This window comes from Mesoplodon densirostris, chromosome 14, assembly GCF_025265405.1.
Source record: "Mesoplodon densirostris isolate mMesDen1 chromosome 14, mMesDen1 primary haplotype, whole genome shotgun sequence".
NCBI lineage: Eukaryota > Metazoa > Chordata > Mammalia > Artiodactyla > Ziphiidae > Mesoplodon > Mesoplodon densirostris.
In genome coordinates this window covers 53,873,239-53,885,602 of record NC_082674.1, presented here as the reverse complement: position 1 = coordinate 53,885,602, position 12,364 = coordinate 53,873,239, and positions in this window count along the sequence as shown.

Here is a 12,364-nt window from a genome sequence, read left to right as displayed (position 1 = left end):
TCTATCTTGGGAATATTCAGGGACACTTGAAAAGAATGTGTTTTCTGCTTTTGTTGGGTGGAGTGTTCACTAAATGTCAATTAGATCCTGTTGTTTGATGTTGTTGAGTTCTTCTGTATCCTGCTAATTTTCTATCTACTTGTTGAGAGAGGGTTGTTGAAGTTTCCAACTGTAATTGTATACTTGCCTCTCTGTCCTTTCAAGTCTACCAGTTTTTGCTTCTCATATTTTGCAGCTCTGTTGTTTGGTGTATACACATTTAAGATTGCTATGTCTTCTTGGTGAAGTGATCCTTTCATCATTATCTAAGGTGCTTCTCTGATCTGGTAATTTTCTTTGTTCTGAAGTCTATACTTTATCTGATATTAACATAGACACTCCTGCTTTCCTTTGATTAATATTTGCATGATATTTCTTTTTTCCATTGTTTTGGTTTGTTTTCAGCCTGTCTCTGTGATTATATTTGAAGTGAATTTCTTGTAGACAGTATATAGTTGAGTCATGTTTTTTTTAACTCTTTCTGTCAATCTCTGTCATTTAATTGGTATATCTAGACCATTCTCATTTAGTGAAATAATTAATATATTAGAGCTCAAGTCTGCCATTTTATTTTTATTTTCTGTTTGTTCTCTCTGGATTTTGTTTTTATTTTCTTTTTCTTGCCCTCCTGTGGGTTATTTGAACATTTTGTAGAAACTCATTTTAATTTACGGTTTTTGAGTGTATCTCTTTGTTATAGCTTTTTAGTGGTTGTTATAGGTATTACATTATATAGACATTACTTATGCTGAGACTTTCTATTTTTTCCTTTGTTTCAAGTATGTTTATAGTTGCTCATTGAAGCATTTTTATAATGGCTATCTAAAATCCTTGCCAGATAATCCTAATATTTCTGTCATCTCAGTGTTGGCATCTATCGTCTTTTTTATATAATTTGAGATCTTTCTGGTTCATGGTGTGACAAGTGATTTTCATTTGAAACCTGGACATTTTGATTATTATATTATGAGATCTTAAATCTTACTCTGAGTCTTACTTAAATCTTTTGTTTTAGCTGGCTTTTTCTGATAGCACTCTGGCAGAGGAAGAGGGGAGTACTACCTCATTATTGTCAGCTGGGGGTAGACATCTAGGTCTCTTCCTCAGCCTATGTTGACACCCAACTGGGGTGTGGGGGAAACTACTTGTACTGCTGGGTGCGGGTGGAATTCCAGCTCCCCACTAAGCTTCCACTGATAGTTCCCTGGCTGGGAGGGGTAGGAGTGCCTCATTATTGCCTCTACTGGCACCAAGAGGGGACTGGCCTTCTTATTGCTGATACAAGTCCTGATCCTCCACTAACCCTCCTCTGACACCACCGTAACATGAGAGTGGAGGTGGGTTGCCTGACTGCTGCTTTGTGGGGTGGAGGTCCAGACTCCCCATGTAGTCTCCACTGATACCATGGAGATAGCCCCAAACTGCCTATCCCTATGGGGATGAAAGTCCTGTAATCGTACTTAGCCTTTTCTGATAGTACCCCAGTGGTGGGGTTAGGATGTATCTTTAGAGCGTGGCCTGAGTGGAACTGTAGGCTCCCCGCTTGGCATTTGCGGGTGTGGGTGGTAGTAGGGCCACAGTTCTTTTCTGGGGTGTTTGGCTGGAGTAGAGCCGTTTATTGCCTGGAGGTCTTTTCTCTTGCCAGGCTGCTTCTTTGGCTGGAGAGAGCAGCTTATGTAGAAGCTTTTTTGTCTGCACTTGTTGACATTTCCAGGCAATGGCCTTCTGCAATGCATAAGGCAAAAACAAAGGAACAAACAAAACCAAAAAACCAAACCAAACCCAGGGAACTCAGCAGCATGTTTTCCTTGGGGGGCCTGAACTCCCTATCCAGTCTGCCTTCTTCTCGCAACTTTTCAGAGCCTTTTAATGTTTATTTTATATATAATGTCCAGGGTTTTAAGTTATGCTTAGAGGGAGGAATAGAGAAAATAACATCTACTTCACTTTTCTGGAAACAGAAGTCCTGAGGGTTTTTTTTTTTTTTTTAAGCTTCTAGTTGAGTCCAAGTTTGGGACCACTGGACTAAGTATCAGTGAGGCCTGTTCCAGCTCTGAGATGCAGTGTTCTATATTCTGGTCCTGGGTCTGGGCTCTTTAGGAGAGACCTTGCAGGCCATTAGTGTTTTCCAACTTAACCCAAGTGATCGCTAAACCAATTGTCATAGGATGTGCCCTCCTCCCAGACTCCTATGATTTTCTACTAAAAAGGTGGGCAGGGCTTCCCTGGCGGCACAGTGGTTAAGAATCTGTCTGCCAATGCAGGGGACACGGGTTCCATCCCCAGTCCGGGAAGATCCCGCATGCCATGGAGCAACTGAGGCCGTGCTCCAGAACAGGAGAAGCCACTGCAGGGAGAAGCCACTGCAGCGAGAAGCCCGCGCACCACAACCAAGAGTAGCCCCCGCTCCCCTCAACTAAAGAAAGCCCACACACAGCAACAAAGACCCAACACAGCCAAAAATAAATAATGAATAAAAAGGTGAGCCGCTACTGCAAAGGGCTTTGTTATCAACTTCCTTAGGCCACATACCAAGGTGTTAAATTGAGAGCTGCTCCTTTGTATGGAAAAACTGAATCCCCCTAAACCAAATGAAGCTTAAATTTATAGCTCTGAATTCCCTAACAGAACAGAAGCTTAGCAAAAATTTTTTCAAATCTTAGACTAAAAGCTCTCTCCTTATTTTAACATCTTCCTGTCTTACTTTTTCCTCAGTTGACATTTATGCCTTTCCCCCCGCCCCCTTTGGTAGATTTTATTTTTCCAAGGACTTTATTTTTTAGACATTTATGCCTTTTAAATAAAATTTTTAAAATGAGCTCTGTTGTTGTTTCTGTTCCTAAATTCATAAATAGAACGGTCAGAAGCTGTGTCTGATCTGGAGGAGACAGCAGTGAGCCATGGCTCAAAGCAGGATCTTAGTTCCCTGCCCAGGAATTGAACCTGGGTAGCCTGGATAAAAACCAGGAATCCTAGTCACTAGACCAGAAAGGACTAGAGGCTAGAAGCAAAGTTCCCCTGGCTCTTGCCCCATTTGAAAGCAAGAATGTTTCAAGGAGGCAAAAACGATAAAAACAGGTACAAAGTTTATTATTAGAGATACAGCACAACAAGTGGGAGAGCACACAGAGAAGCAGTTTGTTTAATTAAGATAGAAGCAAGGCAGAGATACACATGCTGAGAGAAAAGGGTGTGGGCATCCTCAGTAATGAGGAGGAGTGCAGTAAAGTGGTTAAATCAGCGGTCTCCAACCTGTTTGGCACCAGGGACCGGTTTTGTAGAAGACAGTATTTTCACAGACTGGGGGCTGGTGGTGAAGCGGTTGGTGGTTCAGGCGGTAATGCGAGCGATGGTGAGCTGCAGATGAAGCTTCACTCACTGGCCCGCCGCTCACCTCCTGCTGTGTGGCCCGGTTCCAAACAGGCCACAGACCAGTACCGGTCCACGGCCCAGGGGTTGGGGACCCCTTGGTTAAATCATTTATGTAGGGCAGTTCTTCTGGCTCTTTGTTTACCTTTGGCTAATTTTCTTTTTTTTTTTAAATTATTTATTTATTTGTTTGTTTTTGGCTGTGTTGGGTCTTCGTTTCTGTGCGAGGACTTTCTTTAGTTGCGGCGAGCGGGGGCCACTCTTCATCGCGGTGCGCAGGCCTCTCACTGTTGCGGCCTCTCACTGCGGAGCACAGGCTCCAGACGCGCAGGCTCAGTAGTTGTGGCTCATGGGCCTAGTTGCTCCGCGGCATGTGGGATCCTCTTAGACCAGGGCTCGAACCCGTGTCCCCTGCATTGGCAGGCAGATTCTCAACCACTGCACCACCAGGGAAGTCCTACCTTTGGCTAATTTTCTTGTTTCTTTTTCCACACCTGACCTGCCCTAGGACCCTCTGCAACGTGTGTGCATAACTTTTTGCCAAGATGGATTCCAGCGCAGAGACCTGTGGGAGGCTTGGCATCACCTATTATGGGGTAGTGCCCCCTCCTTTTTGACCCCCAAGGAGCTTTTCTGTGCATGTGTAGTCCGGGAGGTCTCCTTGACTTCAAGAATGAGAAATATGTGGTCTCTTTATCTTTTATCTGGGCAGGACTCAGCTCCTCTCTGCCCCTGCCATTACTCTTATCTTAAAGTGTCCACCAGAGACAAAGTCCAGCTATTTACCCTGTTCCTGTTATTTTCTTCCGGAAGTGTAAACAGGAGGCTGGCTGTAAATATCTAACCTGGAGCCCATCTATTTCTTGCCTCAAGAAATATAAACAGGAGGCTAGTTGTAAATGTCTAGCCTGGAGCCCATGCTTTATGTTCACTATCAAATTATGTATATACGGGGGAGGAAAATTTTCCTCTACCCTCTTAGATTCTCTGGCTGGTTCTGTGAAATAAACTGACAACAGGCAGGTTAAGAGGAGAAAAGGCATAGGGATTTATTTGATGTTACAAGTTTTACCTGGCCCTGGGGACTTCATAGAGAGAAGAGAAAACCCCTAAGGAAACAGCTAGGCTTGCAGGCTTTTATACTGTTTGGACAAAGGAGGGTAAATTTAAAGAGAAGTGACAAGATAATGGAAAGGAACCTTGGGGCCCTAGGGGCAGTAAATTGTAGGAAGGCACATATGCAGGGAACTAATAGTAGATAAGGGCTAGTTAGTAAGATTTGTTTGTGTAGACTTTTTCTTGGTGTCATATTGTCTTTGGTGATAAGGTTGTTATTCCCCTCCTGGTCTGGGAAGTGGGGTGGGGGAGGGACACCTTCCCAAGGGGAATTTTAGATCTGTTTTCAGGTAGCTGGAGGATGCAGAGAGCTCATCCTGCGTCTGCTTTTTCTCAGTTGCCTTCAGCTCTTATGCCAGAGTGACATATTTGGGGGTGGCATATTCTGATTTCTTACATTTATTATTATCATCTTTTACTGAGTAGATATAATTAGCTATATGATGTTCATTTTGTTTTGAGAGTTAAAAGAGTAGAAAATAGTAGCAATTTTTTCTAGTGAGAGGGAAAAAAACACAGTACCTTTCGTTGGTCTAAAACAGAAAGATCCTCCTATTTTATAGTGCAAGAAGCTTGTATACAGAATATAACATTATAGTTATGATTTTCAGTATTTTTAAAGTACAAAAGTCATTGACTAGAATATAAAAATTGTCAGCTAAATGCTCCTTGAATATCATGACTATTGTGACTTTAGATCATAAAAGTCCTGAGGGAAGTTGAGAATGAATGAGCTTTGTGTTTGAATTAAAGACTGTCTATTAGGATCCTGTTCTTGGGAAACTGAGAAAATTCAGTATTTGAGACTGATGTTTTAGAAAACAAAATGGGCTAAGCAAGATCAAAGCAGTAAAATTATCCTTTTATGGAAATACTCACCAAATGTGTCATTTACCTAAGTCCTAGACTTTTCATGTGAACCAGTTGCCTCATGCTTATTTTTAAATCAACAATAATTATTAAAAGTCCACCAGGTGCAAAGCATGATGTTAGGCTGTTAGAGAATATAAGATGTAGATCCCACCCTTTGGGTGTTTACAATCTAGTGAAATAAGATATAGATCCATGGAATAGTAAATAATAATAGCAGTTTGAGCTCAAAGGGAGGTGATGCTGCAAAGCCAAATGAGTTAATTATACTGAATAACTCTATGGGAATTTGAGGAGGAAGAATCACTTCAGATTGCAACTTTATAGAGACAGTGGTAATTAAGCCAAGTCTTGAAGGATAGAGTTGTGGATAGATGGAGGTGCAGGAGGATGGGCATTTCAAGCCTTGAAATTCCTTCTGTTAGTCTTTTTAAAGGAAGCTGTTTGGATAATTTTCATGGATGATCTGAGTTACCCATGACCCAGAATACTGATACCAGCTTAAAACTCTTTTCTGCCCTTCATTCTTTTTTCTTTTCCCCCAAATGGTCTGCAGACTAACATGGGTTGGGGAAGGAGGCAGTGGTCAAGAAATGAAATGGAAGGATCGGAGAATAAAGAAAATCCTCCTGGGAAACCTGATAGTGGTTGTGTTTAATTTTACATCTTAATACGGATAATAGACCCACCTCACAACGTGCAACTTACAACCAATTTAAAACCAAATGATTATCCCTCTTCTTTCAAGAGTAACACATTTTAAAAAGGACTGTGGTGCCTGTGCTTGAAAAGTGAACCCAGGGCATGCAGAACTGTGTCAACTAGAGCCTAGGGGTATTAAAAGAGAAATTGCTCCAGCATGCCTGGCAGTCAGCATCTAAGGGATGAACATAGGAGATAATCACTTACCATTAGACAATTGTAGTAAATAGATTCAGAAGAAAAAAAAAAAAAAACCTGACACCTGGGCAATTAAATTCTTGATCATAAATTAGAATTGTGTTGAAGGAATACAGCGAAGTCCTACGTAAGTTACAGATTTTCCTTCCCCTTAAGCTATTAACTTAAAAGTTGCAGTATCCCCCCCCCAGAAAATAAAGCATCCTCCCCGGCTTCCCAGTTCTCCACTCCATGCTGGCTGTTTTCATTCTAAGCACTTGCTTGAGCATTTTGGAGAATCTTCTTCTCAACAGGACATTGGTATCTGAGCAGAAAAGAAAATTGTTCCCATTTCCAATTCACAGGTGATTGTATTTACATAAGCTCCTCTTTCATTTAAATCTGTCTTAATCCTTAAGGATTTAGTAGTTGAAATGCAAAATGCATAAAATACATTTTTTTTTTTTTTTTTTTTACTAAATGAGAAAAAGAGGAAACAAACAGTACAGAGGAAGAATTTTTAACAAATCACCTTTTTAAAAAAATTTTCATGTTTTGTCTAAAAGTGGTGTGGTTTCTAAGATATTTGTTTTTATTTTCCCACTAGAAGATTGAAATAAAAATTTATATGTAAATATACATATGAAATGAAGGAATGAGGTCATAATTTCATTTGAAAGTACAATGTAATCATTTTAATCTTACTTTCAACCCATCTCTAAGTTCAAGAAAATTCTGAAAAATTTTGAGTTTGATAGCTGAGTTAAAGGACAATTGGTCTACTTATTACCCCAGCAAACACATTAAACCATGGTTAATTATTAGCTCTTGGGGTTGCAAAAGCATGGCCAATGTTGATATTTCCCCCCTAGAGTAATGTGCAAGAATTTATTGTGTTGTGAATGGCTTAGTCCAGAGTTCTTAAAAATTTCTCCCCTGGTGAGGTGCTAACTGCTGGAGCTCAGTTCTGCCCCTGAGGACCTGCCAGCAGAGCAGAGACAAGGCAAAAGCTCCTGGTTTGCATCCATTTTTAAACTTACCTGTTTTTTCATTTAATCCACCCCTATTTTTCTTTGGGTGTGTTATAGAAAGGCATTTTGTTTTTTATAAACAAACCAAAAATACGTAAACTTTAAAGATCCTGGTCATTAGATCAATTCTTTAAAAAGAAATGCAAAGGGATTTTACTAAATAATCTCAAAGGTTTCTTCCAGCTGTAAAATCCCTCTACGGATTGTAATTTTGTTTAGTTCTTTTTCACGTTACCATTAATATTCTTATTTGCATATACTTTTTCATTATAGTAATTTTTTCTTCTATGCATGAACTGCTGTGTTTAAGTAATTCTACCATATTTGAACTGTAATACTAGAGGAAGGTAGTAAAGTGATATGGCCTCTTTCCCTTCAGGATAAAAAAAACTGTCCACTAATCGACATTATTGGCAATACCAAAGCCACTAGAATCTTAAAATTATCTTTTATCTTTATTTTTCTTTGTTATTTCTTATTATAAGCTATAAAGGGTATACAAAAGACTCAAATTTGCACATTAGACTTTCTTTTTTCCTGTTAAAAAAATTTTAGCCTCTTTAATTTTCCACTAGACTAGGCTGGTACCTTAGCATTGTATCAAATGGTTTTCTTCTTTCACTAAGCACAGTTTAAGTAGTGAAGAAAAATAACATTTATCTTTTATCTACTGGCTGTCAAGCACCTATGTGAGTATTATGTAATTTAATTTTACCACAATCCTGTGTGGTAGGTATCATAAACCTTATGAAACTTTAGTATGGCTAATAGTGTCAATACAGCCCACAAGTACCAGGTGACACTAATGGGAAAATACCGCAAAGCTTATGTACTCCTGCTGAGTCACTAACCCTTTTAGGCTGTATGAGAACCGATTGATATTCAGAAACCCACACATGGATATGTTTCTTGTTTTGTTAAAGTTGTTTAAAGCCATAAAAATCATAAAGATCATGGGTTCTTATTCAAATTTCAAAGGAACAACTAAGAACCTATTTCTGTTGTCTTTTGTTTTTCATAGCCAAGCTCTTAAGTTTGTATATCAGAAAGGTAGCTTCTAATAGACTTTGTCCCTGGTCGACATTCCTTGAGAAATATTATAGTTGGTTTAATCAAGGTCTTGGTAAAAAAAAAAGGGGGGCGGAGTTTAGAAGAAAACCAATTAAGATAGTATTAAATATACATATTACTAAAGGATCCAGAAGGCAGCTGCTTTTAAAATGAATCAGATTCAACAGTGTAAAAAAAATCCATTGTGCTTTCTTTTAAGAATTTATTCCACGTATGCACTTGCACATGCGTGAAATAACATACTTACAAAAATAGTACAGCATTTTTACAATATAGTAAAAGATTGAGGGACTTCCCTGGTGGTGCAGTGGTTAAGAATCCGCCTGCCAATGCAGGGGATATGGGTTCGAGCCCTGGTCCAGGAAGATCCCACATGCCACAGAGCAACTAAGCCCGTGCGCCACAACTGCTGAGCCTGTGCTCTAGAGCCCACGAGCCACAACTACTGAAGCCCATGCACCTAGAGCCCATGCTCTGCAACAAGAGAAGCCACTGCAATGAGAAGCCCGCACACCGCTTGAAGAGTAACCCCACTCGCTGCAACTAGAGAAAGCCCGCACACAGCAACAAAGATCCAACGCAGCCAAAAATAAATAAATTAATAATAAAAATAAATTAATTACAAAAATTTAAAAAAAAGATTGAAGAGAACGTAAAAGTCCATTGACTGGTGACTAGGTGTGTAAATTGTGGTATACCCATTCAATGGAATACTACATAGCTGATCAAATGGATGAGTTGGCTCTATTGCTATCAACATAGCTATAAGAGATATTATTGAGAGAAAAAAGCAAAGTGTGGAACAGTGTATTTAGTGTGCTATGATTTATATACATAAGGGGAAGATTACACGCCCACATATTCACATACATACTTGGGTTATACATCACATATTTCTGTACTCTCAACAAGGAGAAAAAAATGGGGTTTAAGTGGGTGGGAGTTAGGTGAGTAAATGAAATTTCTTTTAACTGTATAGCCCTTCACTTTGTTTTTAACTTTCAAAATAAATATGTTTGTATTTTTTTTTCTTCCTGTAAGGATAAAAACAACAATAGGGCTTCCCTGGTGGCGCAGTGGTTGGGAGTCCGCCTGCTGATGCAGGGGACACGGGTTCGTGCCCCGGTCTGGGAAGATCCCACATGCTGCAGAGTGGCTAGGCCCGTGAGCCATGGCCACTGAGCCTGCACCTCTGGAGCCTGTGCTCAGCGGAGGGAGAGGCCACAACAGTGAGAGGCCCGCATACCGTAAAAAAAAAAAAAGAACAAGAACACATTTTCAAGAGAGTTTATCTTTGGGGGAAGGAAGGGGCTTTTGGTTTTCATTTAACACCATTTCACTGACTTTCTAACATGTATGTATTACTTTTATGTAAAATATGATTTAATTGGCAGGAGGATCATAGGGTTTTTTTTTCCTCCTTCTTTATGGTTTCTTTTTTTTTTTCAAGATTGTTTTTATTTATTTATTTATTTTTGATGTGGACCATTTTTAAAGTCTTTATTGAATTTGTTACAATATTGCTTCTGTTTTATGTTTTGGTTTTTTGGCTGTGAGGCATGTGGGATTTTTAGCTCCCTGACCAGGGATTGAATCTGCACCCCCTGCATTGGAAGGTGAAGTCTTAACCACTGGACTTCCAGGGAAGTCCCTATGGTTTCTTATAATTAAAAACAATCCATTGTTTTTTTTATTTTTTTTTTTAAGTTTTTGCTGACCATCTTTCTCTGTTGTTTAGGAAACATTACCACTATAAGGATGTTTAGAGGCCAATTCTCTCCTAAGGTTTATTTTATTCAGATTGTAACTTTTCTAGAAAATTTTTAAATCCAACATTATCTGTTTAACATGTACTGTCTTTTACTCTATACTTCACCCGTGTGAATTTCCTCAAGTTCTAGTAAAATGATTATGAAAGGCATGGGCTCTTCACAAATTATCACACTTCTTAAGGGCACAATTTCCTGGTCCTGGACTCTGTCCATGAAGAGAGGAGGCAATAAAATGCTTTATTTTCTTAGTTAAGGTGACAGAAGTGAATAGCATAAAGAATACTCAGTTTCACAAGGTGAATCTATTCAACACAAAGCTATGCTTCAAAAGCACAGTTGGTGAGAAATTGTTTCTACAGAAAGATCTCTCAATCTGAATGTACCAGCTCTTTCTCAAATGTACTGTCATTTCATTTATGTTTATGTCGTCCCTGATTTTAAGGAGTTGGGTGAGGTTAATTTACAGAATCAAATAATAGGCCAGTATATAAAAATGGATGATAGGGCTTCCCTGGTGGCGCAGTGGTTAAGAATCCGCCTGCCAACGCAGGGGACATGGGTTTGGGCCCTGGTCCGGGAAGATCCCACATGCTGTGAAACAACTAAGCCCATGCGCCACAACTACTGGCCTGTGCTCTAGAGCCCATGAGCCACAGCTACTGAGCCCACGTGCCACAACTACTGAAGCCCATGCGCCTAGAGCCTGCACTCCGCAACATAAGAAGCCACAGCAATGAGAAGCCCGCGCACAATGAAGAGTAGTCCCCATTCGCCGCAACTAGAGAAAGCCCATGCACAACGAAGACCCAATGCAGCCAAAAATAAATAAATAAATTTAAAAAATATGCATGATAAAATAGAGGTGAACACATTATTGAATACATTTAATTTTCTTTATACCATATCTTCCAGTTGTGTCTCCTAGCTCTTATAACTTTTTTTTTTTTTTGCGGTACACGGGCCTCTCACTGTTGTGGCCTCTCCCATTGCGGAGCACAGGCTCTGGATGCGCAGGCTCAGTGGCCATGGCTCACGGGCTTAGCCGCTCTGCGGCATGAGGGATCTTCCCGGACTGGGGCACGAACCCGTGTCCCCTGCATCGGCAGGCAGGCTCTCAACCGCTGCGCCACCAGGGAAGCCCTCTTATAACTTTTATACTCACATACTTCATGTAACGTTTTTTTTAATTCCACATGAAATTTTTTCTTTGTGCTTCCACTTAACTGCTGTTTTAAAGATACGTTTGACTGATTTGTATTCTTTTCTGGCTTCTCTATAAAGTCAAGAGAAGGTAATGCTAGAGAAAGACAACATGGAGGAGCAGGAGCATATCTTTCCTTCTTCCTCAGCCTTCTAGTCTCCCTCTAGTACCCTTTATGGTCAGATTTTAACAAGGAGCAGCTGGTAAAGAAATGTTTGCAGAGTCCCAATCCCAGTGTCACATGCAGAGTACAGAAGGGTGTGTTTGCCACATTCGTACTTTCCTTGTATAAATTTTTAAAAGTTCTATGTGAAAATTTTCATATATCTAATAACAATTCTAAAAACATTTTTCACTCACTTTTTTCTTTGCTACATATGAAATATTGAGATCATGATATAGGTAATTTTTTTTTTATAAATAAATTTATTTATTTATTTTTGGCTGCATTGGGTCTTCGTTCCTGCACACAGGCTTTCTCTAGTTGTGGTGAGCGGTGGCTACTCTTCGTTGTGGTGTGCGGGCTTCTCATTGCGGTGGCTTCTTGTTGCGGAGCATGGGCTCTAGGTGCGCGGGCTTCAGTAGTTGTGGCACGTGGGCTCAGTAGCTGTGGCTTGCAGGCTCTAGAGCACAGGCTCAGTAGTTGTGGCGCATGGGCTTAGTTGCTCCGCGGCATGTGGGATCTTCCTGGACCAGGGCTTGAACCTGTGTCCCCTGCATTGGCAGGCAGATTCTTAACCACTGCACCACCAGGGAAGCCCCAATATAGGTGATTTTAAGTAACAAACCCAGCCACATATTTGGGCACCCACGAACACTGTATTAGGCCCTGAGAGATTTATGATGTTGAGTATCTTTTATAACGACAAGGATGAAAAGATAGATGTCTCCTATCCTCATGGATTTTGGAAATAAAAGGCTGGTTTTTTCGAACAACAGCATGTTTCCAGTAATACACTTAGGTTAAGAATATTCCTACTAGCATAAATTTCAGTGGCATTTACCAGTTATGGATT